This window comes from Asterias amurensis, chromosome 4, assembly GCF_032118995.1.
Source record: "Asterias amurensis chromosome 4, ASM3211899v1".
Classification (NCBI taxonomy): domain Eukaryota; kingdom Metazoa; phylum Echinodermata; class Asteroidea; order Forcipulatida; family Asteriidae; genus Asterias; species Asterias amurensis.
In genome coordinates, this window is record NC_092651.1 from 19775408 (window position 1) to 19799893 (window position 24486).

The window sequence follows — 24486 nt, forward strand, 5'->3', positions numbered from 1 at the left end:
TGATATATGGTGGCACTCAAGTAAATTTGAAAGTGGATTCATTTCTTAGACATGGATGTCAGATCAGATTTTAAATGCAAAAACATTGCTACGAGATGGCTCAAGTCAAAATCAGGCACTTGTTTGAATTAGTGTTATGGCATTCAAATTGAAGACAGGTGAAATGTCAGGCGTCGTATAGCATTGTTTATGTTGATTTTCAATGACATTATAGGCCCAATGGGTTTTATTTGAAAGTGCAGTGTTGAATGAAGTTTGGCAGAAGTGCCTGCATTATTGAAGGAATGTCACTTAATAGTGCATTGTGTTTTCTTTTATTATTAGATTCCAGAGTTTATAGTGGTCAAGCAAAGCCCAGGTGAGCATCTCAGGAATGTGAAAGTCACAAAGGCAGGTTTGTTGAACTATTCATTAGCATAATACTACTCGAGTCTCAGCATGCAATTTGCTCATAGGCAATGCATCCACAATATGGAGAATGAAGTACTGTTTCCTGCAGGATCAACTTGGGGCTTCACGAAGACGCTGATTCAATTTGCTGTTATAGAAGCATAGGTGAGTGATACCCATAATAAGTGTGAGACCTTCATAAAGTCCAATTCTTCAACATTGTCTTTGCATACACAGAACTCCATGCACAGAAATAGTCTAAGGTGCAAAACCAATTTGCCTATACGAGATTTCCCATCACCTATAAACTAGGGGGAAAAACACAAAATAAAATAGTTTCCTTCTGTAAACTCTCTCTCTACTTGTGACACGAGTGCTTCTTGGGAATCATGGCAAAGTATATACTGTATGAAAATATATAATAGATGTTATAATTGATGTCAAATGAAAGATTGTGCTCTTTCCGACGGCAGCTCGGATAATGTTGTTTGCAAGGCAGTAAATACTGAATGCTTATTTTTTCGTCACTAATAATAGTCAAGCAGCCTATGGAATGATTGTGGACATTCCGGACAAAAGCAGTTTCCCAAGATGTGTTTCATTGGCTTAGGAAGGAACAGTGGTGTGTAATGTAAGGAGTCAGGCGGATGTGGGTTGTCTCCGGGTTGTGCTTGAGGGTGTTGCTTCGGGCATCTTGTGGTTTAAGGCATGTTCACATCGTAAACGATCGTTGTCAAGCCAAAATCATTGACTTGGATGGAATAAAAACAAGATATTTGCACAAAAAAATCCATGATAGAACTTGGAAGAAAATCATTCTGCACTTCGATGTATGCATGCTAAAAATTATAAAATGGGAGTTCTGGGAGGGCAAATCTTTTTTTCTTTCACGTTTGCCCTTCCCTGGACGGCCTCTTCTTGATTTTATTGTCTGAAGAATTAATTTTAAAAATATATATAAAAAAATAAAACAAAATAAAAGGGTTGATGTGGAGCATAATAGGTTAACTACCAGTACCTGTGGGAAGAAGGACTCAATTTCATAAAGCTTGTGTAAGCACAAACACTTGCCAAGCACTGAACAGTATTGCTTAAAAGAAATAGGTTACCAGCCACGTTACAATTACATTGTTGTTACTGCTGCTCCGCTAATTTTTGGCTTAGCAGAGAAAACTGCTAAGCAGTATTTTCTGCTTATAACAACTTCATGAATTTGTCGCCTGGTATAACCCATCTAACGGTCACATTATGGCCACCACCTCACATAATCGAGGGTGCGGTAGAAGCGTACATTAATTTCAATGGTCTCGGTCTAGTTCCAGACTGAAAGCTTAACAAATCAGTGTTCTGACAAGATTTATTATAAAGACAGTTGTACAGTTCTGTAATATGAGTGGAAAAATGCTTTACTAAGCAAGGCAATGAAGTCTCAAGTGATGTTCAACAAGATCGAAAGTAATAATCAATCTTTTGGAGTTAATTCCCTAACCCTTTTGACTCGGACTGTGTTGTGTCGTTTAACCTATTTGGGTCTCAGTTTGTAATAGACTATACGGCGACTATACTGATATTCCATTTTCACTGATTGACTTAATTGACATTGACCATCAAGCAATGAAGAAATAGCAATACTAGTAATTGCACCGGTATTGTTTAATTCCCCAAGCAACCGAACCTACTTAAAAAACAAATTTACTAATTTGTAATTTGCTTTGTAAAAGCACTTGTGGTGTCCCAAAATGGATGGTATATCTGAAGCACTAATGCAATTATCTCTCCGTGAATTCATGACACAGCTCCATCATCAGCAACTTCCCCACCCCCCGAATCGGATTTGTTGTTTTTAAATTTCAAATTGAAATTGTAATCAGCCAGCGACATTATGAGAGTGTTAATAGTCTTTTACATATCGGGTTCCATACAAGATGATAATCCTGTCTGAAACTGCGATGGTAATCGTATATGGATTGGAGAGGTACAAGAGAACCCTCAAAATGTAAAATGGGTCACAAGAAGTCTCCAATAACCAGTTAAACTATTCAACAGTCTATACGAGCAATTTCTTGATGAATTTTAATCGCAGCGATCCCGTGTAAATCGATCTCGCCAAGCGTGGTATTTTGAAGTGTATTGACCCAACTTGCATCTTTATATTAAAGGCAGACTCATGAGTGGACACTATTGGTAATTACTCAAAATAATTATCAGTGTACCACCCTACTTGGTGACGAGTAATGGGGAGAGGTTGATAGTATAAAACATTGTGAGAAACGGCTCCCTCTGAAGTAACGCAGTTTTCGAGAAAGAAGTAAATTTCCACGAATTTGATTTCGAGGCCTCGGAATTTAGAATTTGAGGTCTCGAAATCAAGCATCTGAAAACACACAACTTCGTGTGACAAGGGTGTTTTTTCTTTCATTATTATCTCGCAAGTTCGATGACCGATTGAGCTCAAATTTTCACAGGTTTGTTATTTTATGCACATGTTGATATACATCAAGTGAGAAGACTGATCAATGACAATTACCAATAGTGTCTACTCTGTGGCTTTAATCTATGCATCCTCCCAGTTCCAACAAAAAATGACTGAAATGACTGACACTTGTCTTTTAATAATTCAAAATAATAATAATGAATAAAATAAAGGTATTTTATACTCTAAGTTTAGGCCTGTTCAATCGCAACACCATGGATACATCATTCATTGTATTTTTTCTCGATTGAAATTCAAGAGATGGCAGGTGTTCCCTTCCATGGGGGAATACATAATGAATTGATTAATATTATTTAGTTTTTTTTAACATTACAAAGGTAATGACCATCAGCAGTTCGTGAGTCTTATGGCGGTGGTGAGGGGGTATGCACAATTCCATGCAGGGAGGGCGTTATAAGCAAAGAATCAAGTAATACGAGACTTAAATATAGACACATTTACTTCTAAGCAGTTCGAAGGTGATTATCGACTTAGGCTTACCTCTCAAATACTGGTGGTATTGGGCTCCCTCGCTTAATAAACCCCTTTAGTGTGAGGTGTTAAAAAGTAGCTCAGTAAGTCGTATGAAATAACTTTGAACTTGAGATGTAATGTTATGCACTATGTCAACATCAGTGTTAGGTTTTTTGAAGTATTAAGTTTGGCAAAAACAAAGGTGAACTGTGAAATGATCACAGATAAACACGCCGTGATGATGCCCTATAATATCAGAAGTGATGTCATGTTTAAATTTGCACATTTAAGTCAGTGAAACACAAAAAGCGTGATTTTTAGTCGGTTTTCCAAGTTGATTTTGACACGTGTGCTCAGTTACTCAACTGGCAGTATGTTGGCACTTGGCAAACTGCGATCAAATAATGTATGGTGTATTCGGTGCAGGTGGGAGTTACTCGACACTATAAAGCAGTTCTCGTTTACGACAACTGCAAAAGTAAAATGTTGAATACATTAGACCCCATCCTTCCTTAAAGCCATTGGACCCTTTCGGTAAACAGTATTGTCCAAGGCCCACACTTCGTGTATCACAACTTCTATATCAAATAACAAACCTGTGAAAATTTAGGCTCAATCGGTCATCAGAGTCGGGAGAAAATAACGGAAAAACCCACCCGTGTATCCGCGCGTTTCTCCATGTCATGACATGTGTTTAAAATAAATCCGCAATTCTCGCTAACGAGAATTGTTGTTGTTTTACTGTTTTCTCAATAAAGTAAAGCATTTCATGGAATAATATTTCAAGGGAAGTCTTTCACCACTACCTTCTGTAAACCCTGTAAGTTATTTGTAAATCTGTGAACTTTCTGTACTGAAAGGGTCCAATGGCTTTAAAGGCACTGGACACTATTGGTAATTACTCAAAGTAAAATTACTCAATTGTGAAAAACGGCTCCCTCTGAAGTAACGTAAATATTTGAATTTGATTTCGAGATCTCAGAATTAGAATTTGAGGTCCCGAAATCAAGCATCCGAAAACAAACAACTTCGTGTAACAAGGATGTTTTTTCTTCCATTATTACCTCGCAACTTTGGCAATCAACTGAGTTAAAATTTCCACAGGTTTCTTAGTTTGTGCATGTTGAGATATACACCGAGTGAGAAGACTGGTCTTTGACAATTTACAATAGTGTCCAGTGTCTTTAAAGGTGCAATGAATTTCTTGAACGACGGAGAAGGAAAAATGCGCCTTGATGCTTCTTGTGATAAGATTCAGCTACCATGTCTCCAACTAGAAGCACATCGTCTCGTTGATATTTTGTGTTGGGTCTTAAAAAATAGGTCACACGTTGAGTTCGACAGGTTTATGGTATTAGAGCTAACCTACCGCTCTCTAACACGCCATGCTTTGTCACGGTACATCGGGGGAAAATCGGCTTAAAATTATAAGCTATTAAAGTGAAATCCATTGCTCTTAATACGTTTCGTGCGACATGAAGATGCACAGTCTTCCTATTAGCATACAGGTCTAATGCAGCTTAAGTAAGAGCATGCCGGACCCAAAGCTCTGATGTTTCTGATCAATAGAGTGGGTTCGAGTCCCGGTTGTAACACGTGTGTCCTTGAGATAGATACTTTACCATAACTGCATGTGTCATTATTTTGGATGTGATATTAATCTGTACACTAGGTATGGTAATACACGTAAAATAACCAATAATATATCGAGTATCACAAAATAATGAGCAAGATACCAGTCTCAGATGGTATTTTACCTGGTACCTTATTCTGGTAAGCGTATTTTTGTTATGGTCAGCTACATTCTGTGCTTAAAGACAGTGGACACTATTGGTAATTGTCAAAGACTATAGCCTTCACAGTTGGTGTATCTCAACATGTGCATAAAATAAACCTGTGAAAATTTGAGCTAAATCGGTCATCGAACTTGCGAGATAATAATGAAAGAAAAAAACACCCTTGTCACACGAAGTTGTGTGCGTTTAGATGGTTGATTTCGAGACCTCAAGTTCTAAACCTGAGGTCTCGAAATCAAATTCGTGAAAAATTACTTCTTTTTGAAAACTATGGCACTTCAGAGGGAGCCGTTTCTCACATTGTTTTATACAATCAACCTCTCCCCATTACTCGTCACCAAGAAAGGTTTTATGCTAATAAATATTTTGAGTAATTACCAATCGTGTCCACTGCCTTTAAGCAGCTCTATGAAATTGGTCCAGGGGCTTTTTGTGCGATTTGTTGCACTGGAAACCTTTATAAAATCCAGGCCTTGTTCATTTGAAGGTGACAAGCACTTTGCCATTATTGCCCATCAGGGGATACCCAGAACCAGAGCTCCTTTCTATAAGACGTCACCTTGGGCACCTTTCATTTCACTCATTCCTCTCGCTGGGAGTACTAGGTGTCATTAATCTAATAGAGACATTGACCAGCGGTTTTAATTTCGAGGGAAAAAAACACACCCACCCCTTGGTGGCGTTCCATATTGCATGATGTGACGTTCGTCTGCTGCGTTTTGAGCTGCGTGTCATTTCATCTGATTGAAAAGTACGCAATGAAATCATACATTCGAAAACTTTGTCATTGCAGAAGTCAAAATGGTATACTTAAACATATGTGTAACCCTTGACTCTTGTATCTTTAACTGGCATGTCAAATCACCTGATATAATATAAAACAGTATCCACCTGTTCCGATATGGTAGGTTTACGTTCAGCCAATAAGAATGGTGTGTTGCATTGCAGTTTAAAGGGATAGATTTTGGCTAAAAGTCAGTAGATATAATTGACGTTGTTGATATTTTGTATTCTTAGTCTTGTACCCTAATAGGAAGTGAGCCATAGTTTCCACTGAAGAAATATGGAAAAACACATTAATGATAGTTACCAGTCAAGTTCAGCGAATAATATCGGTGAGAAAATTTGGATCTCGCGTTAAATTACATGACGACAAGATTGGGCAAGCTCCAATCCCTGGCCCAAATGAAAATTACCCAAAAGAACATACACATTATTACGCCCCCACGCTCAAAAACCCCAAAACAAAACAAACAAAAAGATACAAACAAGTAAACAAATAAACGAATACAAAATAATAAATATTCAAGTGAATACATAATGTAAACAAATAAATGGGCACTTAATAAATACACAAATAAACAAATAAACAAACAAATAATTAAATAAATAAATAAATAAATAAATAAACAAAATTTGCCCTAAAAAAAAAAAAATTAATTGAATAAAATGTAATATAAATACATACTATAATGTTAAAATAAAAGAATATGGAGCACAACAATGACTCTTCCTGTTCCTGATCTGTTTCATAATGCCTGAGTGATAAGACTTGACACACCGTATTTGTGCCCGACATAGATTTGACAATCTCTTCGGCTTGTCTGAACCTCAACGCAACATGGGAAAGGAACAACATAGACAATGGCATTGACGTTATAATGTGTTTTGACAAAACAAAATTACGAAAATAACAAAGACCGATGGGCATGTTATGGTTTCATTCTGAAGAATGTCATTCTTAATTAAAATAAAATTTACCTTGGAAAGGTTGAAAAGAAACATACATGGTGCAGAACGAAGAGTATGTTGAGATCTAGGTGACAAGCTATCTAGGTCGCTGGTTGGCTTGGTTATGCCTCCTTACTAGTCAGGAATGATAGAGTGGCTTAAGGGAGATTGTTCAACGATAGCAACTGAAGTAATTTGAATGTCATGAAATCCTGCTCAAAACGTCATGAGGACTATGCCACAGATACCCACAGGTAAAAAAGGCTGTTCCAAGGAAAGATATAAGTCTACTCGAGTTCAGGCATTTATAGGTCTTGCATTAAAGGAACATTATCCATGGCATCAGTGGTTTAAGGAAAGAAAGGTATCATCGTCTCTGAAATGTCCTTGAAATAAATTGAAATGTACACTTTTCTTCGACATTTTTACATATTTAGTTTCGTGTTTTATTAGTTTTGGTTACACTTCTATAATACACACGTTCCGGTTACATTTTTATTGAATGAACTGAAATAACAGTAACACGACTCACAGTGAAGATTTTAATGCAATATTGCAACAAGGAAAATGTGTACTTAGTCCTAATTGCAATGTTATGAGAGTTAAAATCTACTGCAGGTTCCACGTTTAAACCACACAATACTTTACACGGCAACTCTTCGGGCACAATTGGCCTATCATTTTTATCTTAAAAAAGTAAGATTTGATCCGTTGCCTGGCGGTTAAATGTGACTTTAAACCTAGTATTTTATCTTTAAACGATCTGCCAACTGCTGATTTGTCTCACTCAAGCTCCTTCTCCAAGCAGCCACCTGCTAAGGGGCTTATAGAGTTTCTTGAGTTAATCTGGCTGGGTTTGCGGGAAACATGAATGTAATATTGGGGTGATCGTCTGATATAAACTATGATTGAATATTGTGATTTTCAGTCATATACTGTTTTCCAATGCATGGAAACTTGATAAAAATTAGTTCATGAAAAATAAACAAAATTGCATTTTGGATGAAAACAATAGTTTGTTTTATACGTATTGCATAAGACAATTATATGAAAATAAACAAACTGCATTTTGGAGGAGGGAAATAAATAAATAAAACACATCAAAAAGATGCCCAAGTCACCGCTACATTAGGTTCATGGTATAGTTTGATAACGATAACAAAGTATATATGAGCTGGGAAGACGGTCAACAAAGAAAGTCACATAATTGGATCAAACAATAATACTCTCCGAATATCAACATGAAACGCTTGTCGATGTCTCCATCAAATTACATTATAAACCGTGTCACTACAAGTTAAGAAAATATTGTTTACTTAATGAAAGAGTGTATAATCCCCTGTGAGTAATCAAATTATTAATATAGTTCCCGGCTATTAAGACCAAAAAAGAACATGACCACTGCAATGCTAGCATGCTATGGCCAAAGCCATGAACTGTGGTTATGAGTTGACCATCAGTCGCCCGAGGTAGCCCAATAAGATGAGTGGCCATGCCCTCCTTGCGTAACTCGAGATGACAGATCTATTGGCTACAGTTAAAAGCATTGGCCATTGGGTAGCATTTGCTGCTGGGTATGATGGTTGAGCCTCCGTTATCTTCGTGGTGGGCGTTTCTGAGCTAAGATGTAGGCATCATCCACGTGTCCTACCAGTTCGTTCGGATACTCCGAGAGTGATTTGTTCTGTGCAGAGAAAGAAAACAAAGGTTGCCCTGAACGTCTTGTGCCAAGTTTTCCAATGTGACATATTTTTCGAATCAGTTTGAATAAACCGGACTTTAGTTTTTAAAAGGTATGGCATCCCTTTGATATGAATGTCATTTTCTTAAGGTTGATGATTTTTGTGTAAACCTACACCATGCTTTATTTGAAAATGTACTTACAAAAAACCCACATACAATAATATACCAAATATCAAAAGTCAAAACTTGGTCTGTAATAATTGAAAACAAACTAAAAACAAACAAAGGTAACTTTCACTGTTATTTTCATAAACTCAATCCACAATCGGTTGACTCAAGTGATGGTGGACAGGCTATGGAAGTAAAAAAAACAAAAACAAAATAGTTTCAATACTTGAAATGCCTGCATTTGAAATCAGTCTTTCGAGGTCTTCATGAATAAATCGTTAGAGTACATTAATCTTAACTTGTTTTTATAAGACACAAATCATGTGCGTACTCTAATGGAGGTTTAACCAACGCTCAATTTGAATACTAAAGTTTCAAAGTTGTTTTTCTAAAGCTGCTCTTTTCCCTTGTGAAAAGTGTTGTTTGCACACACTGCCGTACTTATTGCAAATAAATCCTGTGCAAACTGTTTAAATCGGTTAGATATGTACAGGTAAAAGGAGTTCCTGGAAGAAATATTGCAGAGTTAAGCAAAGTAAATAGCATTGCTCCGCTCAATTAAAAAGTAAATAATTCGAATCTGCTCAGTGGATGAAATGTAAACAGTTGTAGATCAAGTGATGCATGGCATTAAATCAGATTTTTACCTGGAAACCATACGGTTTTTTTAGCAGTTGCTTACCACTTTCCAGTTGTTCTATAGAGGGCTGGGTTTGTCTTTTGCTAGAGTAGAGTTTTTACTTTTTAGCAACGTTTACACTTTTTACAACATAGAAAGTAAGGATGGCGTAACAAGTCGTGTATCCCCGATGAAATTTTATCGTAAAAATATCAGTATTTTCTTAAATATGTTCAGTCTATAAGCTGCAGTGAACTGAATGTACAGATCATGCAATTACAGACATAAGGTGATATAAGATGAACATCGGAAGACCTGAAAATCGCAGCTTTTTATTTTCCACTGCAACACCGAAATAATAACTAAGTCTATAAACTAAGACCATGTTTTTATTTTAAACTTATTTAATGACCATAAAATTCACGACAAATTCAATACAATAAAAATGTACTTGGCGAGAAGCACTACAGCAGATGATTAAGTATTTTGAAAATGATTCCACTGGAATGGATAATTTTCCGCTCCAAAAGATTTAATGATTTTCGCAAAGGTTTGTTGTGCTTACTGAAATAAAATTAACTCCAAGGAGTGGATTTCACAAAGAGTTAGGACTAGTCTTATCTCGAGTTAGGACGAGTTACTAGTCCTAACTTAGGACTAGCTGTACATTTTTGATATCTCTTAGGACTAGTCCTAAGTTACGACTAGTCCTAACTCTTTGTGAAATCGACCCCAGGACCAATGATCTAGCATCCCTTTAAAGTGAAAATTAATTAATACCTGATTTCCGAACTTACCAACATTTGTGCTAGGTGTGACATACGCTGACGTAAACTATGACGCCATATCTGTTAAAAAGTAGAGTGAGATAAAAAGGGTTTCAGTATCACAGTATCCTATCCCAGCAATCAAATATATTCTAGATTACAATCAGAAGTGTAAAATAACACAAAATGTTGACTTTCTGGGAAAGTCAATCGAAAGGTTGCCATGACGTCATTCCATTAAGACCGATTTGCAGAAACAGATTAGCAGTATATGGACCTTGTATATAGGACGATGTTTGAAATGATGTATTACCGTAAAGTGAGAGACCATGTGGCAAGTGTTTCATCTTTACATAAAGTCCGTGTGTGATCTTCACAATTGTGTGCTTATTTGATAAAATCCATCCACCATTGCTTCAGTTGTTGCTCTGAACTAACCATTACAGTGGCTTGAATTGTTATTACATCTCTGTCTTTGTGAATCAATTCAGCATGTAGAAATAGACCGACAGTGTTGTTCCTTATTTTCCGTTTGACCTGGAGCAAACTGAACCTTTTTGGTAGACTGAGCACCGAGTCGTTAGTTCACACCACGAGGTTCAGGTTCTAGTGTCTTCCTTATAAAGTCTGTCTTCCTTTAAGGCCGTCTTCAAGACATCGTTGACTTGTTTATTTTCATAGCGTTATTGTCTTGCTTGGAGATGTTTACTGGTGGTCCCCAGTGAAGTGAGCCGTGCCCGTATACGAAATGAAAAGTTACCTCTTCGGGGACCGATTAATAATTGCTGTTTTCCACTTTTTGACTCGGCGTAGGGTGTGAGTGTTTGACTACGGAAGTATACCGTGAAATTAAAATGCCGAGGTTATTATTGCTTGTTGGAAATGGTTTGTTTTGTCGTTGGTCTCAATTCCATGCATTATTATTATTGTTTTTAGAGCGTGTACACACTAGAACTGGGCTGAAGGTTTCTTATACGCTCAATCCTGGGTCGCAATAAAGATGGAGGTTGGGCCTGATCTGGGTGTTATACTTTGAAGAAAACATTTTGCTTCTTGGAATTACTCCTTATATTTCACCTTTTAATTTATGAAACACCAGTGTGTTGTAATTAGTGAGTAGGGATTAAAAAACATAAACTTGCCACTTTAAATACAAGCAGCGGAATATTATACGGTCCGCCATGTTTTTAATAACAATGAGTAAATCTTTTGTTACTTCAAAGAAGCGGACCAGGTTCTATCATGAAGTTGCAATGTAATAGCAGACACATTAAAATATAAAACCAGTTATTTACAGGCAGTATTTTATATAGTATGACCGTGATCAAAATGTGTCTTGAATGAATTTGATTTATTATTACTACAATACAACGCTTAGTTTAAAGTTCAACTGACTGAGCATATTAAGTTACCCTGTGAGTAAAATAAATTGAAAATGTTCATAAATAGTATAAATGTTGACGTTAATGTAATGTCAAAATGTATTGATTGTTTTTACTTGACAAGAGATGTGATAAATTTTCGGCGACACCACGTTCATATAGGGTTCGTTCGTTTAGCTTCTCTGGGTCGACCCCGGTGCGTCCGAACAGCTTTGACGTCATTTCATGGACTCACCCGGGTCAGCCCCCAGTGCTTGTGACGTGGGTCACCCAGATGCATGACGTCACTACGAGAGCGGCGAGTGATCGTTCGTTTAGCTCTTGTCAGGGGCTCACCCGAGTGTGCGGCACCATAATGTAGCCCGAGCCCTAAATGTAGCCCGGACCTAAATGTAGCCCCAAACATGTACCTAAATGTAGCCCGGACCTAAATGTAGCCCCAAACATGTACCTAAATGTAGCCCGGACCTAAATGTAGCCCCAAACATGTACCTAAATGTAGCCCGGACCTTAATGTAGCCCCAAACATGTACCTAAATGTAGCCCCAAACATGTACCTAAATGTAGCCCCAAACATGTACCTAAATGTAGCCCGGACCTAAATGTAGCCCCAAACATGTACCTTAATGTAGCCCGGACCTAAATGTAGCCCCAAACATGCCCTAAATGTAGCCCGGACCCAAATGTAGCCCCAAACATGTACCTAAATGTAGCCCGGACCTAAATGTAGCCCCAAACATGTACCTTAATGTAGCCCGGACCTAAATGTAGCCCCAAACATGTACCTAAATGTAGCCCGGAACGACATGAATATTTAATTAGCCGAATATGGTGCCGCACACCCGAGTGAAGTTAAACGAACGCACCCATAGATATCTCTTGAGTGATTGGTGGTTCTGTGAAGTACTAATGGACTCAACGTGGTGGATAGTACTTTCAAAATATAAACTTTTAACTCCACTGCTTTGATGTTGCAGTTTCATTTTACTTTGTCATAACTTAAAAGCAATGTAGCAGCAGAATTAATAAGTACAATAAAGATTTGAAAAGTAAAATATCTCTATGTTTCGCAGATGAAAAGTTAAAGATTGACACATAACCACACTGACCACTTGACATTACTGGGAAAAGCTAGCTTAGAATCAATCAAAAACAAATTATAACAAGCTCAAAATCTGTTCCCGGGCAACCTCCTTTTCAAATTTTCAGGCGTTTTGGCAATTTAAGTGACACATCTGCATCCATTTATGACAGAATGAAAAAAAGATTGTTGAATGTGACTGACTACCAATCAGTTCCACTTATGATACAATAATGTGGTGGATCAGTCGCAGAGGGTGGATTTTGTTTTTGTGTGGTGTGGGGTTTGGGGGGGGGGGATAATGAAAACAGTGACCGATCCTAAGGATGTGTGTATAGAGAGTAAAACAAAAATGTCATTTGTGAATGAAAAGCTGTAACTCCACACTGGAAATAAATCAATACAGTATACATTCAGGTTGTCTCATTGCGTAATATTTCAAAAAATGATCGTGACATAACCAACAGAAATAACACGCCTTAAACTTGCTATAATTATACTATGACATTATTGTTTGTCGGCCCCGATTCCGTGTCTCTGTGCGGATTGGACGTCAAGGTTAGTCCCAATGGCGATATGGTGACTACATCATCTCGACGTAATACGCGGACTATAAACTCACTATGTCAAACAACATTTTTAAAATAACATTTTGACGATGTCAGCACGCATTTCTTATTCATTTCTTATTCTATTTTGCTATCAAAGTGTTAATAATTGTGTAACCAGCTTATACGTTTCTCTGCATCGCCCTTTTTATGTAAGAAATGGCATTGTTTCTTTAAACAAAACCACCGCATGCCCGCACTGCTTTCACTGACATGCCCGCACTGCTTTAACAGTGACATACATTAACAGAATAACTATTGACTAAACAAAGATAAAACGAAGTTTGTGTCCCCTATTCTACTTTAGTTGTCAAAAAAGCCAATTTAAAAATTTTAGTTTGACCATAATAAAACAGTAATAACTATTTCTTCCCGTATATAAAGTGTCTTTTGTGGTTTTTTTTTTCCTGGGTTATATGCTGTGTCAAGTAACACAAAGTCATAATTATAAGATGTTGACTGCTATGAGGGGCACAGTTAAAATTATTGGCCCAAGGTAATGCCCAAACCATGACTATTGCCCGAAGCGGATTCAAGTGGGGTGCACAAATCGATGGGGGAAGTAAGAAGGCCGTTGTTTTAACTATTATTAACAGCATTTATAAAGTTCCTCTTTTGGTGGTTACAAATCACTAAAAAAAAAAACGAAAAAAAAACACAAAAAAAACAAACGATTGAAAGCAACAAAGGTAACTTTAGGTAAACAACATGAGAAATAAGTTGTTGGGAAGTTAATGGGAAGCGGAAGTCACATTGAACTGGGAATTGAGTTTCAAAGTGTAGGAACTGAGCATGAGAAGGAATGATCTTCAGCCTTTTTATTGTGTCTTTGGAAATCCAGGGTAGTCCGGCATTATGAATATAGGCAGAGTAACTTCTTGAGGTTATGAAGGCGGAATGGTAGATATGGGGTAACTCGGTGAGATATTGCGGACCCTTGTTGTGAGTAGACTTAACGACAGTGGACACTATTGGTAATTACTCAAAATAATCATTAGCATAAAACCTTACTTGGTGACGAGTAATTGGAGAGGTTGATGGTATAAAACATTGTGAGAAACGGCTCCCTCTGAAGTAACGTAGTTTTCAAGAAAGAAGTAATTAAAAAAAGAAATGATTTCGAGACCTCAGATTTAGAATTTGTTAGGTTTGTTATTTTATACATAATGTTGAGATACACCAAGTGAGAAGACTGGTCTTTGACAATTACCAATAGTATCCACTGCCTTTAAGTGACTGTCAGCATTTCTGAAGTCAAAGTGTCAGAACTTATAACTGTAAATTGATGGATTCTGAACCAGTAAAGGTCAGCGATAAGTGGAGGAGTTGGTGTTTGGTTATATGTAGGTGTCACGGTGGAATGTATTTATATTGTTATCTTGGCCATGCACTATTATACATTGTATATCCCCCAAATTCTATTAAAAGATTACTGATATATCCAATATGCGGCAATGTTCAAGGGGAATTAGATTTGTCTCCCATGGTTTTTTTTTGCGTCAGCTAAGCTAGTTGGGAAAACGGTAAAAATGCAAACTTCAAATCGAAGTAGAAAGTAGGTATTACCTACGCAGTTGGTGTCTCCCTTATGTGGTATGATTTCGCCATAAGTTATACAGTAAGTGACCTGTATTGAGGGTTCCATGTGGATTGAGCAGTTCAGACTGGTCAAAAAATGGTCATTGATATCACAGTGTGATTTTGATTCTGGGGTCAAAGTTTTTGACACAGATTCCGGTTGGAGCGAGAATTGAGGCAATCCCCAAGGGATATAGTTTCGGGCCGGTCAATTTTTGAAACCGTTCTCAACTCAACGAAATATGCATGTGAGGTTCATTTGAAAAGAGAACCACAATGTACAATTTGTACGTACAGTTGGTTAGGCAGTTATAGTCAGACTGTCTTCACTGCATTGTAGTGCGAATATCTCGATCAATTTCTTTTGCGAGATGAGGAAGTTGAAAACGAACAGGGTGAAGAAATTTTGAAAAGGGGTTTGCAGTTCATGTTACAGTGTGTATTGGTGTTGTATTTGCGTCTTGCAATCAGGGAGAATGTGTACACAAATCAGGGAGATCTTTAGAATTACATTCAATATCATAATAGGGAAAAAGTTTCCATAGTCCGTGATAATTTTTAAACTTGTTCATCAGAAAACGAAAAGCTTGCTTTGGGGAAACCCTTATTTAAAAATCGGAGAAAGTATGCAGCTCTGTATAACTCTTGTTTCGAGTCGTGGAGGTTCTGAAAAAAGGCGAAAAATTTAACAAATGCGTTTCGATTCGTTGATCATATCGTCTCCATGTGATTACTTATAAATCTTTAAAGAAAACGGGTTCATTGGGCAGAAATTTTTTCTAAATTTATTTGTTCCAGCTGCTTCACATTGTGTTCGTCTTTGATTACCGAGAAATAAAGATCATTTTTTTTGTTTTACCGTATTATTTTTTACATTGATAGTGTAACTCAAGTACAACACCTTTCGGTGATGGCCAGGCAGTCTGTATCCGCATCTGTAAAATGTGTCTAAATTTTTCAAGTCTACCTCCTGCACATAGGTTCAAAGCAAACCAAAAATGTCACAATGTGTTCGTCTTTGATTACCAAGAAATAAAGATCAAAAGTTAACATTTCAATCAAAAGAATCCCGGGGAAATCGAAGCCGAAACCCTTGGAGGAATTTGAAACCAGATCACATGGCTTGCACTACATTATATTTGGCAGCCAAAACCCCACGGTCTAAGGCATCGAAGCACGTGTGTGCCGTCGCCCGTAATTTCAGCCTGACCTGACAGAAGAGTCTACCCGTAATTGATTGAAGGGTTTCATTGCGCACGTAAAGAAACCACCCTTTTCTGGAAAGCTCCCCCCACACCGTAGTCATCTGGCTATCAAAAAGTCAGTGGCCGTATCGTGAGACATGAGAATACTTAAGGAATGGCATAATAATTTAATATCCCTATTTCTCAGCATCTTCGTGTTTCCTTCTGAAGACATGGAGTCGCATCAACCATCAACTTAGTGCTACTCCAACAAATAAGCTATATCTCATGCTGCGCACATGCTGACAAAAGACGTGTCCGCTGTACTGATTCGACTTAAAGTAGTCTGTGACTTATCTAATATCAGACGAGTTTTAGGAGTGAACCCCTCATTGATACAGTACAAACGTCGTTCATGTAAGCTTTAACGGGTGAGACTCCGGGTCCCGCGTGGGGCCTTACTCACTTCTAGGTCAGTATGAGCCGATATTTGTTTCAAATTGACCCAGAATCTAGTCAAACTAACGGAGAATCTGACTTAAAACTGAAATACCGGTCAATTTCGACGGAAGAGTTTTTTTTATAAGCATGCAAGCTACATGCTCTCTGTTTGTTTCTTGAAAAAAAATGTTCAATAAGTTAACAGGGCACTGCAATAAAATATTCAACTCAATTTAAAATTCAACAAACAACTCCGCCATACCCTGTCATATAATTTTTTTTTATGTAAAAGAAAAAAAAAAAATAATAATAATAATAACCTGTTAACGTATAATAAGTTTTGCAAGCAGATAATGCAGAGAAGGGAAAGTTGACTTAAAGTATCTTTTATACAACTTATAAACTGGTGGCATCAGTTATAAGCCTGAACTCGGCCAACATGGTTTTGAGTCTTCATCATGGTTGTTGTTGTGTTAAGTGTGCGTTGCAATCCGTCTATTCGTCGCAGTGTTTTGAGACGACCACGATCCCCAAAGTTTGATTCAAGTGTTATTGATCTTGCATCATCTCATGCATTCCATATTAAACTTCCACCAAACAAACGACATGTAAGAAAGAAGGGAAAAAACTTCCAAACAAACAAGATAATAGATGTTATACAATATCACATTATTCTAAGTTTAGGAGAAAGCATGGACACTGCTACCGTAGTGTCCAAAATTCACTGCGCGTCTAATCTGGAAAGAGGGTTGCAACGAAATAAACATCACAAACTACAAGACCTTGAATGAGATGGTAGATCTGATAATTCAAATGAAAGAAGACATTAAGAAGGGTGCTCGTTTTTTGCTCTGACCTCGGCTGAGCAAAATGAGGCTGCGTGTCTAATACTTCGTTCCTAAAGGGCACGGCATTTTTTTAAAATTTTTTTATCAAGGCCAAACTTCTATAATTTAAAGGCAGGGGACACTATTGGTAATTACTCAAAATAATTATTAGCACAAAACCTCACACAGTAACGAGTAATGGGGAGAGTTTGATAGTATAAAACATTGTGAGAAATAGCTCCCTCTGAAGTGACGTAGTTTTCGAGAAAGAATGATTTTTTCACGAATTTGATTTCGAGACTTCAAGTTTAGAATTGAAATCTCGAAATCAAGCACCTGAAAGCACACAACTTCGTGTGACAAGGTTTTTTTTTTCGTTCATAGTTATCTCGAAACTCCGACGACCAATCGAGCTCAAGTTTTCACAGGTTTGTTATTTTATGCATATGTTGAGATACACCAAGTGAAAAGACTGGTCTTTGACAATTACCAATATTGTCCAGTGTCTTTAAGGGAAGAAAATAATTTGTATACAGGAACATTCACTGGGTACAGAGAGCCAATGACGGGAGTGCAAGGACGCGGTTGCCTCCGTGAAGGCATGAGATGATGCAAGATCAATACTGCTTGAATCAAACTATGGGGGTCGTGGTTGTCTCAAAACACTCCGACGACGAATAGACGGATTGCAACGCAAACATAAAAACGCACAGCAACAACCATGAAGGCTGAAAACCATGTTCTTGGCCGAGTTCAGGATTTTAATCGGTGCCACCAGTCCGTAAATCTATGTACCCGTAATTTAAAAAGCGATGAACAATAAACTGCAACCACTTTTCCAGCTTTTGACTTTGAATCTCCACCGATTTGCCTTTAATTACCTGCAATGGTTCTCTGCGCTCCATGTACCACTCATGCACTAGAGTCCATTGCTCGCCTAGAGGGGTCCTCTGCCCCACTGTCGCCACGGGGCAGACATTCTGCTGATGACGGGTGACTTGTTGAGTCATCATCTTGGTTCACAAATATTGTCCACGTTCTAGTTATTAGGGTGTCTCAAGGGTGATCTTGCGTAGTTGAGCGCTATCATCTTGACTTTTATGGATCTTGGAGAGGTTTTTCTGCAAGCCTCGTTATGCTTGCGTTTGAGGTTTCAGTGATCTGCTTTATCGTTGATTTTTCTTGTGTTTGATGTTTATCCTCATTGTTGTTCACAACACGTAGGCCTAGTTTTCAATTTTGTCCCTGTTACGTCACAAACATCTTGGATTCGTATACAGACAGTCCGCGGGCGCGCATGTTTGCGGATACCAAACGTACTCGAACCATAGATATAGAATAGAATCACTAGATCGGCCTCGCGTACATACGCGGGTTCTGGCATGGGGGCTGCCATTGCCCATCTCCCGTGTACATTTTCTCTGCGTTGCCGTCAGCACGTGACTTTTTGCCGTCAGCACGTGACATTTAGCGCGTCAAAGGCCTATCTCCTGTGTTCATTTTTTGCGCGTCGCCTTTCGAACGTGAAATTTTTACCGCGTCCATGGCGAACAATTGTATTTTCTACACAGGCAATGGCGCGTATGTACGCGCGGCCGATCTAGTTATTTAATTCTATATCTATGACTCGAACGTACTACGCTTACGGCGCGTTTCAGGCGCATCAACGCAACTGGAAAACTCGTTTACCACATCCATCGAGTCGCCTGTTTGAAGGCCTTGCAATTTTTGAACAAACAAGCGAGCAAGCAAACAAACGAACAAACAAACAAACAGACATCCCAACACACAAACTAACAAAACAAACAAGGAACAATAATGTTCTAACAATGATTTCAAGTACAATGCACAATACAATTACACTTATTAACAATTTGGTAAAGGTTCTGTTTGTGGTCCAAATTCTACTTTATTCTTAACGATGTTGTACAGGGATATCTCAGACGTTTGTATTCCCTCTCCCGCGTCCCGATTCGGTTTCAATGACTGGCGGCCGGCAACTGACTGGAACATTGAACCTTGCAGTTAAGGCTTAACCAATGATTTGCTTAGTTCTGAAACATTTTCCTCTGATTGAAGAAATAATGTACCTGATAAACTGACTTCGTTTTCTTAGTTAAAAATATACTGGACACTATTGGTAATTACTCAAAATAATTGTTAGTATAAAAACTAACGAGCAATGGAGAGCTATTGATAGTATAAAACAATGTGATAAACAGCTCCCTTTTTTGAGAAGAAGTAATTTCTCACTTAAAATATTAGAATCGAATTCGAGACCTCATCAGCTGAGGTCTCAAATTCAAGCACTGAAAGCACACAACTTGTGCGACGGGTGTTTTCTTTTATTATTATAATCGACAACCAACTTAGTTCAAATTTTCACAGGTTTCTTATTTTGTGCGTATGTTGAGATACACCATGTGAGAAGACTGGTCTTTGAAAATTTCCAAAGGTGTCAAATGCCTTTAACAACAGTATTAATCAAGCAGCTCAAAATGACTGTTTACCCTGTAGTGTAGTCCGTGCACTGCCAACAACGAAATTTTGCCCGAGATCATCTCAAAAAACAAACATCGTAAGGAATAAAGCTATTAGTTATATTTTCTTAAGTAACTGTTTAGAAAAATATAATTCAGGTGTAGGTCATTGTTCATCCGAATCATTGGTCGTAAACATTCTTAACTTAAGGTTAGAGAGTTGGGTATATGAGACACCCTGAAACTGATTGGAACCATATCATTCTCGAAGCCTCAGGGTATCACTTTCGGGTCCGTGCGGAATAAGCCCTCAAAATCACCACAAAAGGGCAACAATAAGCCAAAAGCACGATGTGGATCAGGTTCAACTTTGGTACCAACCACATTTAATTTGAGATAGGGGCAAGTTGGATTCTATTAAGGCACACACAACTGAAAGACGTCGTAAACAAATGCATTTTTTCCTCGGAGGAAAACTGTTTTTGTCGACGCCAGGTTTTAAGAATGGAGAATGTTAAAAAAATAAACAATGGAAATAGATACGGGAGCGAGGGAGGAGTCCAAAATAGTACGGTGATATTCTGATATAAGTTTAATAGTTTGAATGTCCTCGGGCATTTTTATTCAGGCATTTTTATTCAGGAATTGAACTCCCGTGTCGTCGTATTTCAGGACCACATTTAACAAGTATACCTGCTTTTTTGTACCATTTTTCAAAGCAAAGCAACGAATCTCAGCAAACCTTTCAAAAGGTTTCATCCAATTTTTACCTGAGCCAACAAAACATAAAAAGCTCGAGTGTGATGTATGCCAAGTGGTGCATGCATCTACGTTTTCCAACTATGCAGCAGAATGCTCCCTAAAAAACCTCCAACACAGAATATTATTTATATCGGATATCACACATAAAGACTGATAACAGATACATACACTTTAAGTTTAAATCAATGAAGATTTGAAGCTGATGATGTTTGAGAAAACTTGATACATTTTAACTTTAAATTTGGTCATTCAAAGCTGGGCAATGGAGGATTGATGTATAAACACTTGGTAGGACAAAAATAAGAAAGAAATCACCCCAAAATTTCCGGGAGTTGTCTGTACACATGGGTTCATTCGACCTGCCACATGTATATCATTTGAATGCTGCCACTTAGAACTAAAAACTACAAATAAACAATACAAAAATGTAGTAGTTTTCAACGTCACCTGCTTTATTTTCCGCAATAATGCTCGCATTGTTTACACATTTGGAGGAGAGCTAAACCGAACTGATGTTTAAAAAGGCGGCGTGCAGCCGCAGACAGAAAACGTGTAGTTGGGAAAATCGCTCTAGATAAGTCGTGCTTCATATCCACCCCTTTTGGGACACAGCACTCGGAGTGTGAAACACGTTTTGACTGTAATTACCCGAATGTCCTCGCGTTCAAATTGTCCTGTATTTAGAAGTCCTTGAAGGAGAAGTTTTTTTTAATGAAGTATTGAAATGCATTTGAGCTTGTTTTTGAAATGAATTGTAAAAGAGGGAGAACAAGTGTGTCACATGTTTCTGTTTGATGTCGGTGTGAGGCTTGATATTTGTTCTGGAAAAAGTTTCTCTGCTGGCAGTTTCAGAAGCGTAATCTTGTTGGTGAAGTGTCATTATTACAACATTTTCCCCACGGTAGGTCTGTAGTCAGCCTCTGTCTTTTCTACAAAATACTTCCATGGCAAGTGTGTCACAGTGTGTCTGCCCTATAATAGTTCCATTACCCTTAAGAGTTTTTGAACAGAAAGCAAACTATCTGCTTCTTCTCATCCATATATTCTTGATCTTCTGAGATGTAGAACAAGGAGCCATGCCACCAGCTTTATTCCACGCCCTGCATCTTTTTGGAATTCCTTGCCTGGTGCATGTCCCCTCACCTACAATCTAGACTTTTTTTTTAAAGAGGAATATCAATTCCTACCTTCAGCTCCCCGAGTTTGATGAAGTTTTGCGGGATTTTGTTTACTTAACAGCGGCAGAATGTGGTTTACTAAAACGCTCCTCTTTGATTAAAAGGGTGACAATTGCTCTCATTCAACCCATGGTTAAAGTATAAAGTGCAATTCTTTACCAATGAAGTTTACACTCTGAAAACTTCCGGTCTGAATTGACCTAGATTCTGGGTCCCGGTTCTATTAAGCGTGACCCATTCCTTGGTCACCTGACTTTCAAAGTGGTTTGAAATGGAATATTACCTCGGTTTCTTCATTAGTTTGACCCTTTGTCTGGGTTATTTGCGATAGATTCCCGGTCACACTGCACTGACCCATGAATGGGTCAGGCCCCCTGTGACCAGGAACTGGGTCAGTTTTGACCCGGAAGTCTTAAGAAGTCATACTCACCCAAGGATGATACCGCGATGGCATTTTCAAGGCTCTCGCAGAGTAGCTTGGACGAAATTCGAATGTAAGACCGTCCAAGAAGACTTAATCATCTTAGACGGCACTGTCCACAAAATCGAAGGCTATTCAATTTGTCAAATGGCCATTGCGTGTGCGTAGATGCACGAGGGCATGCCTCTATGGAAGAGATGGACACCGGTTGAAACGGGTGATTTGACGGCAGGGTGATATTGTAAGCCTAATAGCTCAGACCTGCCAGCGGACAGGTTGATAAGTAGAGAAAAAGTGCAGTAGTATGAGCTTTTAGGCTGTCGTTCTCACGCTTGACAGTAGGCTTGATACAATTAGTCAACACATCAACGTACGATTCTCGCGTTTTCTTCGATCGTATTATGACCTTTCATGCCCCACGCCCTTAAGTCACCGATGCTTTTAGAGCTGGGTATATTTTTCTCAGATTGATAGGAAGCGTCTGCCAGAGGACACAATTCAAGAAGAAACTAAGACTGAGCTTTGATTTCGTAACGGATGTTCGTTAGGCCGGTTGACAAAACTAGACACTTCGTAGTTTGAGGTGCTCTCGAAGCACTCTTTAAGCACTCATGAAGCACCAATGTTCAAAACATCCGGACTCAACTTACCTCCGGTTCTCCCTATAAAAGAAATTTTAACATGAATGTCCTCCTTAAACTAGTTTATTTTTCTCCTTAATAATAATACGATATGAAGCATCCGCCATTCACATATTCTCAACAGGACAGCCCGTAGGGTCATTTGTTTTGAACTAGGCAGAGTATGGCTTCCGTAAACTAGTTAATTATTTTTTTCTCAATAATATTCCGATATCAAGCTTTAGTCTAATCACATCAGAGGGTCATTTGGTTTTGATACTGAGCACTAAAAGTATACATTTTATGGCTTTATATGTTTTGTCACCTACTAGCACTAGGGTGCATTCTGATTGATTGATTTATTTGATTATGCATTTATTTGTCTAATATTTATTTATTCAACTGATTGTAACCATATTTTTTGATTATGCATTTATTTGTCTAATATTTATTTATTCAACTGATTGAAACCATATTTTTTGAAGGCAGCCCATTGAGCATATCATTTGGGCCCTATATGGAAAATAGATTACACGTCAGTGACAATCAGGAACTCTTTCCCAGTGGATAGACCACTTAATAGAAAAAAACCCACAGGGATTTGAACCAAAAGTTATAGATATAAATTCGAGAACTGGTTTTGACCATTGCCTTTTAACTAATAGTGGTTGAAGTTTAATTCTAAACTCTTTTGGCTGGTGAAATAGATTATAAAGTGAATGCATGATACGTGATTGAAAATACTTGAGAAATGATTTACTTTCCTCTTTTTGGCATTTCAATTCAATTCATAAAATAAAATATGGCAGACTAAATTATTTAGCTTACCTTTTTGTAATGGTGCCACTGGTCTGAGTAATATAACCGTCTGGGATACTGCCATCTGCAGAAACACTGTCGCACTAAACACAGTTCTCGTTCCAATTCGCCATATCGAAAACAGAAATAATATCAAAATGACAAATTACTTATGTTTCTGTTTTTTGTTTTTGGTCAGTCGGACACGTACACGGAATGCAATCTTTACATGTCGGAAGTTGTGCCAATATTATGGGAAACAAAAGGTGAAGGCTCTTCCGATAATCAGTGCTGCACAGTACGCCCGAAGAGATTGTGTGTAAATTAACCTTGCTTAAAGACACTGGACACTGTAGGAAATTACTCAACATAGGTGTTGGCATAAAAGTTAACTTCGTAACAAGCAATGGAGAGTTGTTGATAGTATAAATTATTGTGAGAAACGGCTCCCTCTGACGTAACGTCGTTTTCGAGAAAGAAGTAATTTATCAGTAGGATTTGAAACTTTGCATGGTTGAAATACGATATAGAAAGGTTTACCGTATTCAAGAGCTAAACTAAGAAGTTAAAATTACAGAGTATTGTTATTCTATAGTTGCTTAGTGCTTAGATCTGAGGATATTCGACAATTCTGATTTAGGTGACTCTTGTTTGAAACTTTCAGCAAAAACATAAACATCATTATACACAATAAAATCACTATAAAACAAAATACAACTGCCATTCAACAGTAATCTTCTCGAGAGTGTTGCTTTCAAAAGCCCCGATTAGTGTGCACTATTGATATCAACTGGATGCGAACGCAATCCTCATCTATGCACTGGAAATACTGCGTGTCTCAATTTCTTCAGCTAAACACTTTATTGATCTTGAAGAGTCATGCCTCGAGAAGCATCCATTCATATCACACGATGTGGTATCCTATAACACGGTCGTGTTTCACAAGTAAAGCCCAGTGGTAGAAAGCATAATGCTGTTGGATGATCTTCCTTGCTGACACCCCCCCCCCCTCCTTACTTACCAAA

The 24486-nt window shown here is 38.0% G+C and overlaps 1 protein-coding gene across 5 annotated transcripts in view; it reads left to right on the forward strand.

Annotated features, from left to right (window-relative positions):
- Positions 1 to 24486, forward strand: part of LOC139936139 (gamma-aminobutyric acid type B receptor subunit 2-like) — a 268807-nt gene that overhangs the window by 1783 nt on the left and 242538 nt on the right. For all 5 annotated transcript variants that reach the window (XM_071930878.1, XM_071930879.1, XM_071930875.1 and 2 more), the window contains exon 2: positions 325 to 555. The gene's annotated coding sequence lies outside the window, so the exon portion shown is untranslated. The remainder of the gene's footprint in view (positions 1 to 324; positions 556 to 24486) is intronic.